The sequence below is a fragment of the Pseudophryne corroboree genome, unplaced genomic scaffold, assembly GCF_028390025.1.
Source record: "Pseudophryne corroboree isolate aPseCor3 unplaced genomic scaffold, aPseCor3.hap2 scaffold_427, whole genome shotgun sequence".
Classification (NCBI taxonomy): Eukaryota; Metazoa; Chordata; class Amphibia; order Anura; family Myobatrachidae; genus Pseudophryne; species Pseudophryne corroboree.
Genome location: NW_026970059.1, coordinates 475,158 through 486,555, shown reverse-complemented (window position 1 = coordinate 486,555; position 11,398 = coordinate 475,158). Strand labels below are relative to the sequence as shown.

Genomic DNA, 11,398 nt, shown 5'->3' with positions numbered 1-11,398 from the left:
CGCCGACCCTTCCCAACCCAGTCACTTCCTCTTTCAGGGATTGCCATTTGGAAAACAGGATTTTGGTACTTACCAGTAAATCCCTTTCTCCGATTCCACAATGGGACACTGGAGTGCCTTTACAATGGGGTATAGAGTTTGTACTAACCGGGAGCTGCCACTTTAAGAATTTAGAAGTGTGACTAGCTCATCCCCCTTTATACCCCTCCTACAAGCCAGTGATAGTAAACAGTACCCGAGTAGAGCAGGAAGAATAAACTTTAGAGGAGGAGTGAAACAAGTACATACAAAAAACACAACAGGTGTGAAACATAAGGAAACAGTCTAAAGAAAAACTGAAAATAGTTAAACACATAATGACAATAACCATGGCAGGAAGAAAGCACAGAGTGGGCATTCAGTGTTCCCTGTTGAATCAGAGAAAGGGATTTACCAGTTAGTGCCAAAATCCTGTTTCTCCTTCATCCACTAGGGGACACTGGAGTGCTCTTTGCAATGGGAACATCCCAGAGCTCCCATCATGGGTGGGAGAGTACTGAGAACCCTGCAAAATAGCACAGCCATATTGCAAAACAGAGACCGCGAACCTGTAGAACAGGTAAAACCGGACAAAAATATGCTGGCCGGACCCAGTGGCTGCTTGGCAAAGTTGATCCATGGAAACTCCATAGGCAGCTGCAAATGAGGGACCCATCGAGAGTGTAGAATGCAATGTAATTAAAGCAGGAGGCTCCCCGGATAAGGCCACATAGGCCTGTCTGATGGCCAGACGTATCCATCGTGCAAGCGTCTGCTTTGATGCCGGACAACCAGGCTGGGCGGCATTATACAGGACAAACAATGAGTCTGATTTCCTCAAAGAAGCAATCCTGTCCATAGAGAGCCCTGACAATGCCCAGAGATCTGGAATCAGAAGAGTCTTCTGGAAGAACTGGTACCAAAAGATGTTAGTTAATATGGAAAACTGAGACCGTCCTTGAAAGGAATGACATTTCCTTGTGGAGTTCGGCCCTATCTTCCTGGAAGATCAAGAATGGAGGGCAACAGTGCAGACCTCTGAGCTCCGACACTTTTATGGCAGAAGCCAGGGTGAGTAGAAGTACCACTTTCCATGATAGGTACTTCAACTCCACCTTCTCCAGTGGTTCGAACAGAGAGGACTGTAAGAACGAAAGGACAATCTCCAGGTCCAATGGTGCCGTAGGAGGAACAAAAAGTAGTTGTTAATAGACAACCCCCTGAAGAAAGGTTTTAACATCTGGAAGCAAGACCAGTTTCTCCTGGAAGGAAATGGACAACGCAGACACCTGCACCTTCCTAGACGTAATCTGACTGAGAAACCTGCTTGTAGGAAAAAAGGAGGAGCTGTGACATCTTGAAGGTAGTGGGAAACATTCACACCAGGATGCGTAAGCTTTCCAGATGCAGTGGTAGTGGCTGGAAGTAACTTCCATCTGGCCCTGAGCATAGTAGGGATGACTGCAGTCAGAATCCATATTTGCCTTAGGCTTGTCCTTTCAACAGCCACGCTGCCAAACAAAGCTGCCTTAAGTCTGGATAGACAAAAGGCCCCTGTTGTAGAAGTCCTCTCACAGCAGTAGAGTCCTCGGATCATCAATCAGAAGCAGATAAAGGCTGGAATACCAAGCTCTGCGTGGCCTTCTCTCTCTTGATGCATTGAAAAATACAAGGCTGCTGAGGGAATGGTGGAAACAGACAGATAATCCCGTACCATCAGGATGTCGTGACTGCATCTACTGCTATGGTTGCTGGGTCCCTTTTTTGAGAACAAAACAGCGGCAGTTGAAGATTTTGACTGGATGCTATAAGATCAACTTGCGGAAGGCCCCACCGATGGACCGGATGTCAAAGCACCTAAGGATGGAGAGCCCACTCCCTGGGATGTATTTCCTGATGACTTATGTGGTCAGCCTCCTAATTGTCCCCGCCATGAATGAATCTTGCTGATATTGCCACAGCATGTTCCTCCGCTTAGAGAAGGATGCGGCTTACCTCCCTCATGGCCGCTCAACTTCTGGTGCTGCCTTGTCAGTTTATGTATGCCACAGCTGTGGTGTCCTCTGACTGGACTCACCTGTTGCAAGGCGGCTTGGCCCCACAACAGGTGATGTGCTAGCTGTAGAGCCTAGAACACTGCCTGCCATTCAAAGATGTTTATAGGCAGTGTCACTTCCTGTGGAGTTCAGCGGCCTTGGAAGTGGGTTTCCTGAGTCACTTTCCTCCACCTTTGCAGGCTTGCTTCTGTGGTGAGGAGAGTCCAATTCCACACTCCGAACCTCTAGTTCCATAGGTGAGATGAGGTCAACCATCAGAGAAGAGATATGCAAGTTCTGGGGGTCAATGTCATTCTCTGGTGAAGGAACAAATGGGATTCCAACAACTGAGATAGGAGATCCAGCTGAAAAGGCCTTGAGTGGAAATGGACATAAATGATTGCTTCTAAGGCTGCCACCATACTTCCGAGAAGTCATATTCATAAATTCACCGACACTCGCCTGTGTTGTAGGACCAACCAAACCCTATCCTGAATAGCTTTAACCTTGTCCTGAGGGATGCAGAGCCACTGTCTCACCTGTCCCGGATCATACCCAGAAACTGGAGTCACTTCGTTGGTTGTAGATGGGATTTTGGAAAAGTCAGGACCCACCCATGCTGTATTAGGAGCCTGTGAGTCACTCCTATGTTCTGGACTAATTGGTTTCTGGAAGAAGCCTTCCGGTTAGGGAATGATCGTGATCTCCCTTGTCCTTAGGAGTGCCATTATTATCGCTATGACCTTCGTGTACTCCCTAGGGTCCATGGAAGCCGAAAAGTAAGGCCTGGAACTGATTATGTGAATCTCGAATGGTGAGTCACCGATACATCTGGTGCGGTGGCCAGATTTGTATGTGCAGGTAAGCATCCTTGATGTCCAAGGACAGTAGGAACACTTTTTCCTCTAATCATGCAATGACTAAATGAAAGGATTCTATTCTGAACTGGAAAAAACTCTCAAAAAAAGGATAGAGATCCTTTAAGTTCAGAATAAGTCTGACTGAGCCGTCCGGCTTTGAAACCATGAATAAACTGGAGTAGAACCCCTCTTTAAGCTGATGTGTGGGGACTGGTACCAACACGCATGCTGTAAGGAGTTTATCTATATCTTCCTTTAAAATGACATACCTGTCATCTGAAGCAGGAAAACCGGTGGTGAAAAACCGAGGAGGAGGCTGTAACCGGAAATCGAGCTAGTATCCCTGAGTGATGAGGTCCCATACCCAGGTGTCCGTGCAGGATTCTGCCTAGTCCCGCAGACAAGCTCCCACCCTGGTCTCCCCCAGGATTAGAGGGAAACCATTCATGCACTGGGTTTCATGGTGGACCCGGTGTCCTGGAGGGAAGAGGTCACCGTGGCTCTGCCATGTTCTCTGGAACCATGAGAAGTGCTGATCTTCCTCTGGAATGACCTCTGAATCTTCCAGATGCCCAAAAGGAAGGTCCAAAATAAGTCCTTCAAGTGGACGGCGCAGCCGAGGGGAAAGAAGTAGACTTACACCCAGTCACTTGGTAAATCCACTTGTCCAAGTCGGGCCCGAAATGGATGTCACCAGTAAATGGTAACGCTTCCACTTCTCTCTTTGATTCTGTGTCTACCTTCCACTATTGCAACCAGAAAGCTCTGCGGACGACACCGCTAAGGCAGAGGACCTAGAAACGAGATTACATACCTCCTTAGATGCCTCGCCTAGATAAGCGGCTGACTCCTCATTGTGCCCTGCTAAGGGGAAAAGGTCCTCCACTGGGGGTCCGACTCGCAGACCCTTAGCTAGTTGTTTCACCCAGGCTTCAAAGACCCTGTTGACCTGGCTGCCTACCAGTGCAGGACACAGTGTTACGCCTGCTGCTGTGTTAATGGACATTCATTTTCTAATTTTACATCCCATGCCTCCTTTAAGGAGGGACTGGCAGCACCATCTTTTTGGACAGATGAAGCACTGAGGAATCTACTGTAGGGGGAGTCTTGCATAACTTCATGGGAAAGATATGTTGAAAAAAGTCAATGGGGCACCTGGAATATTTTATCCGTGTGTTTCCTGGCCACTTTGATGTCCACCTTTAAAACTTGGCATATTGAAACAATCAATGCCTCAATGCCCTGGGACACAGTCTCCGGTTCCGCCAGGATCTGTTCCTCTCCTGTATGTGGAAACTCACCCCCACTAATGGAGGCAAATTCGACTGCAGTACAGAGGGTAACAGTCTTAAAACCTTTGTTAGAGATGCCACTAAGTAATTGTGTGTGTCTTAACAGTATATGTGTTGTAAAGGCCACTGGGACCTCTTCCATCCTTGTCAAGGGGAGTGCTAACCTTCTCTCTTTTATACAAAACATTTTTGGAGACTTGCATCACAGAGGGGGATAGGACCATGGCCTTATTGAACCCTTCCACTGACCTTGCTAGGGCCCGAGCCCAGGTTCTGGGTCTGGTGAGGGGTCAGAATTCTGAAATCTGGAAACCTCCCTAAGAGGCTTCCAGCTCCACAGACAGATATGACATAACAGTAGTGAGCTGCAACGCCAAAACTGGTGTATCCTGCACCTGTGGTGATCTATTGAGCCTTGTTGCTCCTAATCACAAGAATCACATAAAAGACAACTATCTGATTGCCCTTTGTGTGAATTGTACTGCACTCCTCTCCTTGTGCAGGTGAATGTCTTCTGTGAAGCCTTATAGCCCTTTTCTAGTCATGGTAAAACACCACTGATACACAAACAACACAGTAGCTTAGTGGATAGTGTGAGAGGAGAGACTGAGAGTTAAGACAGGCAGGAGAGAAGGGCAGAGGAGGAGGATAATCACACTAGCCCCAATCAGCACTGTTAGCAATGCTAAAATGCAAGGTACAGTATGGGGGTAATTCCGAATTTAACGCTCGCTGTCGATTTTCGCAGCGCAACGATCAGGTAAAAAAAATGGCATTTATGTGCATGCGTATGCCCCGCAATAAGCACGTGCGATGTACGGGTAAAAAGCTCTTTGTGGTTATGCAGAGGTTCTAGCGAAGTTTTCCTTTGCACTGACGGCAGCAAGAAGATTGACAGGAAGGGGCATTTCTGGGTGTCAACTGACCGTTTTAAGGGAGTGTTTGCAAAAATGCAGGCGTGTCTGAAAAAATGCAGGCGTGGCTGGGCGTTCGCTGGGCGTTCGCTGGGAGGGTGTATGACATCAAATCCGGACACGAATAGGCTGAAGTGATCGCAAGCGCTGAGTAGTTTCAGAGCTATTCTGAAACTGCACAAACTGGTTTTGTAGAGCTCGGCTGCATATGCGTTCGCACTTCTGCTAAGCTAAAATACACTCCCCAGTGGGCGGCGGCATAGCGTTTGCACGGCTGCTAAAAACTGCTAGCGAGCGATCAACTCAGAATGACCACCATATGCAGTAACTAAAGTGAAAGTAAAACTCAGTTACTGTACATCATACTTACCTACTTATTGGCTGCTCTCTCCGGGAGAGAGCAGCCATGTCGGCTCGGCAGGGGGGCGGGCAGTGATGTGAGTGTGGAGGGGGCGGGCCGGGGGTGTGGCGAAAGTGGGCCAGGGGCGTGGCGGAGGTGGACCGGGGGCGTGGCACAGGGTTGTACCGTGTAAGCCCCGCCCCCCGCTGTGTAATGCCGCTATTACAGGCATTATACAGCAGGGGAAGTGGCTATGATGACGCGATTTAGCAAGAATCGCGTCATCGCCTGCCCGGACCGCCCACTTTACTCGCTAAGTGGGCGGCCGGGCAGGGGGGGGACCATGTAATCGGGAGACTTGCCTCCTCTTCCGAGGGTCCGGGAGGGTCACCCGATTTTCGGGAGCCTCCCGGCCATTCCGGGAGAGTAGGCAAGTCTGCTGTACATGTGCTCAATTACTCTCCTGACAAAACCTCTACAACATTGATAACTCACAATCTTGTTTAAGGTCTCCCAGTCTCAGCACTGCCTTTGAAGGTCAGCATAGTTCTTAGCATCAGCAGCTCTTAAACAATGTTGAAGGGACCACTGGAGAGTGCATCTGCCTTTAGTAATGGCCGCTGGCTTCTGCTTTACTGTGATAGCGCTGGGGCAGCTGAGAGCAAGGAGCTGAACTCCAGGAGTTAGCTTCGCCCTCCCGCTATGGCACTTTTTTGTGTGGACAGCTGCAGGGTCTTCCTAAATCAGTGCCATTGTTAGTGCCTGGCATCTTGCTAACCAGGAGCCAGGCGTTATACTCACAGAGCTGCCAATTGCTGGCCGGTGGTGGTTGTGGCTAGGGGATCCGAGACGCATGCTGCATGCAGAGGCATCCTGTGCTACCCCAGAGACGGTGGTCTCTGAGCCGGAGACCACTGCAGAGGTCCCACCCCCGGCAGCATCATCGTCGCAGACAGGCAGGGGCCGACAATGCCTGTCATCTCCTCTTGCTTGGCTGCAGATTCTTTGACTAACATTAAAAAAAGTTTTTGCCTTTGAGGAGAAGCCCAGGATGTGACCAGCTCACTCGGGCACTAAATTAAGACTGGCTTGTAGGAGGGGTATAGAGGGGGAAGACTTAGCTCCCAGTTAACACACACTCTGTATCCCATTGTAAAGAGCACTCCAGTGTCCCCTAGAGAATAAGGAGAAAAAAGGTTTCAGTCTATCAATATTAAAACCTCACGCTACATAAACAGTTTCTTCACCATCACAGTGGGGCTCATCAATATGCCCCCTGCCTGTCACTGATGATGGCATTGATCCCTTAGCTCACCTCCACACTTGCTTATACCGTGCAATCATTATATTGATTTATATTTATTGTAATTTCTTTTTATTTTTTTAATATACAGTATACAGTATCTTGTTTATGCACCAACCTCACCAAGTAAATTTCCTTGTATGTGCAAATATACTTGGCAATAAAGAGAATTCTAATATCGAGTAGCTTTACACCTGTCCTGGTGTAAAAAAATAAAAATCTATCATGGATCAGTCAATAATAGAGCAGGAACAACCCAGTGCTAGTGCTGGCAGTCAAAGTACTTCTTCAACATATACTAAAGGGGGTCAAGAGGAAAGAAGGTGTAACGGGCATCTCAAATCTAAACATTTTACAGTCTTAATGAAAACATCCGCTGTCGGGATCATGACAGCTGGGATCCCGTCTCCCGGCAATTAGTACGTATCCACAAATAGAATGTAGAAGACAAATCACATAAAAAAGAAATAAAATAAAACAATTATAAAAAATAAATAAAAAATAAAAAAATAAAAAGAATAAAAAACAAGGAAAAAAACATAAATAAACTACAATCTGCAAAAAAATATGCAAGCAATTAAATAACTTAAAAAACACAAAAAAATCAGTGTTTGCAGATCTTAGTGGCAGGTGCCTGAGTGAGCTGTGCAAAGAGATGGACCCTATCCTGTTCCTCGCTACTGCCAGCTCTTTCTCCATTCACCACCAATGGCTGTCTGCAGCACTGGGCACAGCCACCTTTCCATTCCATGCATTCTGTATTACACTTGTGGTGCAGGATATTCAGTAAGTTTATACCCAGTGTAGTAGTCATGTCCTCAGCTTCCTGATCCATGCTGCAGGTTGTCATATTAGTGCTATTAAGCATTAATATGCGTCTCAAACACGTTTCATCTCATTAGAGACTTTTTCAAGGAAGCCTTCCGCTTCTGTACCAGAAGGTTAGCTCTGATAGGATCCAATGAATTACACAGTTTTTTTCAATAACAATTCAAAACCTTTATTGTTTCCATTAAAATACCATATGGGTATCTGCTTGAGAGTCCAAATGTTTTTAAAAAAAATTTAAAAACACTTTATAAAACTGATGAATGTGAAAAGAATGTGAATGAATAAATAGATACAAATAAAAACAAATAATACAAATTAAAATGAAGTAAAAATAAATCTAAAACTATAAAAAGTGAATTACATGTAGATGATTTCTGTATCAATTTAAAAATGTAAATGTTAAAAAGAAAAAACATTTTCAGCTTGTGGTACCTTTAAATCCAACTTATTTTAAAAATGATCCCAGCTCAAAATCTAGGTTGAGACCATTCGGATGGAGGGTTCTGAGTTTATAAGTCCATATAGTTCCCTCCTCTCCAGTCTTTCTCTACTCATTTAATGGCCATAACATTTTAGTCTTAGGGGTCTTTTCCACGATGTGTGCTGAAGTAGTCAGAGACAATATGGGCGAGATTCAAATCTCTGCCCCCCTCTCCTGCACCTTTTCATGCCCGTTGGCAGTATTCTAATATAACTGACTGTAATGGGTGTGATCAGCGCAATAATGAGGAGGGGGGGGGGGGGCATTTGAATATCACCGATCTCCCATCTCTGTAGACAGTACATAAGGGATGCGATAAGATCTGAATACCCCCCTTTTCTTATATTATACTGTATATGTACTTATTGATGCATATTTTTTATTTTCTGTTTTGTAGCGACCCACATATTGAAGTCCACAAGGGCACTCCAAATGATTATGGGCACCTTCTTTATTTCAGTTCAATTGTCTCTTTAGCATGTATTTTGTTGCTGTTACGTTTGATTTGCAACAAAGTATAGGCTTAGTTGTATTATCCTAATTATTGCAACCTTTACAGTTGTTACAGTAGTAGATACCTTTGTTACAAATGTGTCCATTCTCTTTCTCAATAGGTACAGTATGTACAGTCAGAACACTTTTCAGAGTTTTTGCTTTTCTGTAGATTACTTTAGGTTTATTAGAAATTATGGCCCTCATTCCGAGTCGTTCGCTCGTTCTTTTTCATCGCATCGCAGTGAAAATCCGCTTAGTACGCATGCGCAATGTTCGCACTGCGACTGCGCCAAGTATCTTTGCTATGAAGATAGTATTTTTACTCACGGCTTTTTCATCGCTCCGGCGATCGTAATGTGATTGACAGGAAATGGGTGTTACTGGGCGGAAACACGGCGTTTTATGGGCGTGTGGCTGAAAACGCTACAGTTTCCGGAAAAAACGCAGGAGTGGCCGGAGAAACGGGGGAGTGGTTGGGCGAACGCTGGGTGTGTTTGTGACGTCAAACCAGGAACGACAAGCACTGAACTGATCGCAGATGCCGAGTAAGTCTGGAGCTACTCTAAAACTGCAAAGTAGTTTGTGATCGCAATATTGCGAATACATCGTTCGCAATTTTAAGATGCTAAGATACACTCCCAGTAGGCGTAGGCTTAGCGTGTGTAACTCTGCTAAATTCGCATTGCGACCGATCAACTCGGAATGAGGGCCTATATTTTCCAAAACAGGATCTAGTTTGAGCAGGTTCCAATATGTTTTTCAGGATTTCCTCTAGCCCCCTGGAGTAGCTATTGTACTGAGTTAAAAAGGAACTCTCAGGTTCAGTCATTTCTTTATTTCTGTTTTTTCTTGAAGAGAAAAATACTGTGTCCTTCATTGGAACCAATCGTACTGTATCTAACCTTCTGGTTGAAGAAAGGAAGCCAAATGAAAGGAAGGCTTCCTTGAAATAGTATCTAATGATATGAAATGCAAAGGAGCTGCAAATTGCCACTGTCAGCATAGGACTGAGTCAACTAGCTAGGGCAATGGCCATAAATATTAGATTATCTGAAGGATGCATAAGCCTGAGGCCATATAAGAGCCCAATTTTTTGTGATTGGTTGTCTATGACTAAGCAGTTGCTAGGTAGTTTTTTGGGTTCTGTGGTAATTTTTCCTATAGGATTGTTGGGATGTCGATCAAGGTTTTAGGGGCGTGGGTTTAGGATTATATATAATCCCAGTCATGTGCCTCAGACGTCCTCTTGCCATTTTGGAATGGCCCAGGAAGGCTGAGTACTGCTGTCTCCCCTGTCTCCATCCCGGCGCCTGCTGGCCGCTGTGGTGTTGACCCGATGCGGCCCGCATTTCTCCCCCTGTTATTCGGCCGGGAGGGGGGACTGGTTCCCCCGCCGTGGCTGCCGCTGTTGGTGCCCTGCTCTCCGCTCTGCGTCTCCGCGCTCTCCTCTCTTCCCTCGCTGCTTGCAGACAAGGCCGGCGGCTCCGGCACCCACAGGGCCTAGCAGCCCTGGTCTGGCTGCGGAGGGGGGGGGGGGGGGGGGAGACGGGCGGAGGCGCGGGGGCGGCAGTCATTTCCCGGCCTTTCCCTGGTGTGTGTCCCTGGGTAATGGTCTTTTTTTACAACTTCCTCGTGGTGATGGGGGGGGGGTGGCCGCTGGCATGCTTAGGTCACCGCGGGTGGGTGCTGTGAAGGGCGGGCTCTGGGTTGGTGGACAGTGGTCCATGGTTTTCCTCCGGGGCCGGCCTGGTGCCTGCGGGGTCACGTGCCACGGTGTGCATGCCGGGCTCACGCGTGTGAAACCCCCCCTGCTCCCATGGGGCTGCTTAGTTCCTCGTTCCTCACTTGGTGCATTTTGCTGGTGTCCCCAGAGGCCAGGCTGTGGATGATGTACGCACAGTCTTCCCTGCTAGCCTCCTGTCCCTTGCCTGGCCCTCCTTCCCTGCTTTTGCGCCTGTCGGGCATGCCGAGGGGCAGTTTCCACAGGGTTTGTCCATAATGCACCCCCCGTCTCCCCATTGGACAGTCATTTCCGGTATCCACTGGGACGTAGCAAACAGGTCTGTCTGTTGCCCACCCCCCGCAGTTTTTGACTTGTCTGCGGTTCCGGCGTCAGTGGTTCGGCCCATGTGGTATTCCAATGGGCCTTGGGTCTCCTTCGCCCACCCCCAGCATTTTCAGGTTCGTATCCCGGGATTTTCCCCATTCCACGGCCCTGCCCCCCCTGCTGCGGGTTCCTCCCTCTCATCGGGGTGTTTTTTCCCCCCGCCCCTGCCCCGGGTGCAGTGTTTGTCTTGCCCCCTCCCGCCATGCTTCCTGTTTCTGTTGTTGGTGCGCGGGCGCTTCCTGCCCTGGTTGTCCACTCTGTTTCGTCTGCACAGATATCTGTGAGTCCGGAGGAAGCAGTGGCTTCATCGTGGAGGAACCGGAAGCCGAGGAGGGATGCAGCAACAGCGGACGACACTCCACCAAGGTCGGTGGTGGTGGGGGCTGTTTGATAGTGTTCCAAGCTCTCCAGGCACCGGTGAGCATGCTGGTTTTTTCTCCTTATTTTTACAGTATTTCTTCTGCCCTTCTAGTAGTTTTCCTCTGTTTCTCCTAGGCGCCTGCGTCAGATGGCTAGGCTCTTTGCACGGCGCGTGGCGAAGGATTCTTGAACGTCGATTCGCTGGCGGCTGCTGTTCCCTCCGCACCTTGCAGGTCGCTGAGAGGGCAGGCTTTGAGGAGAATGCTTTCCGTAATTTCCGTTCATGGCCTGCCGAATGTCCCCATGTGGTGCACTGTTTGGCTTTGGAGCATGGGATGCATTTTCACTCCATGGGTTACGC

At 47.8% G+C, this 11,398-nt stretch overlaps 1 non-coding gene across 1 annotated transcript; it reads right to left on the bottom strand.

Moving 5' to 3' along the window:
- Positions 1-4,262: 4,262 nt before the first annotated feature.
- On the bottom strand, positions 4,263-4,391 carry LOC135025792 (U6atac minor spliceosomal RNA). Its single transcript, XR_010222506.1, has one exon. It is a non-coding gene; the product is annotated as a U6atac minor spliceosomal RNA (small nuclear RNA).
- Between the last annotated feature and the right edge of the window lie 7,007 nt (positions 4,392-11,398).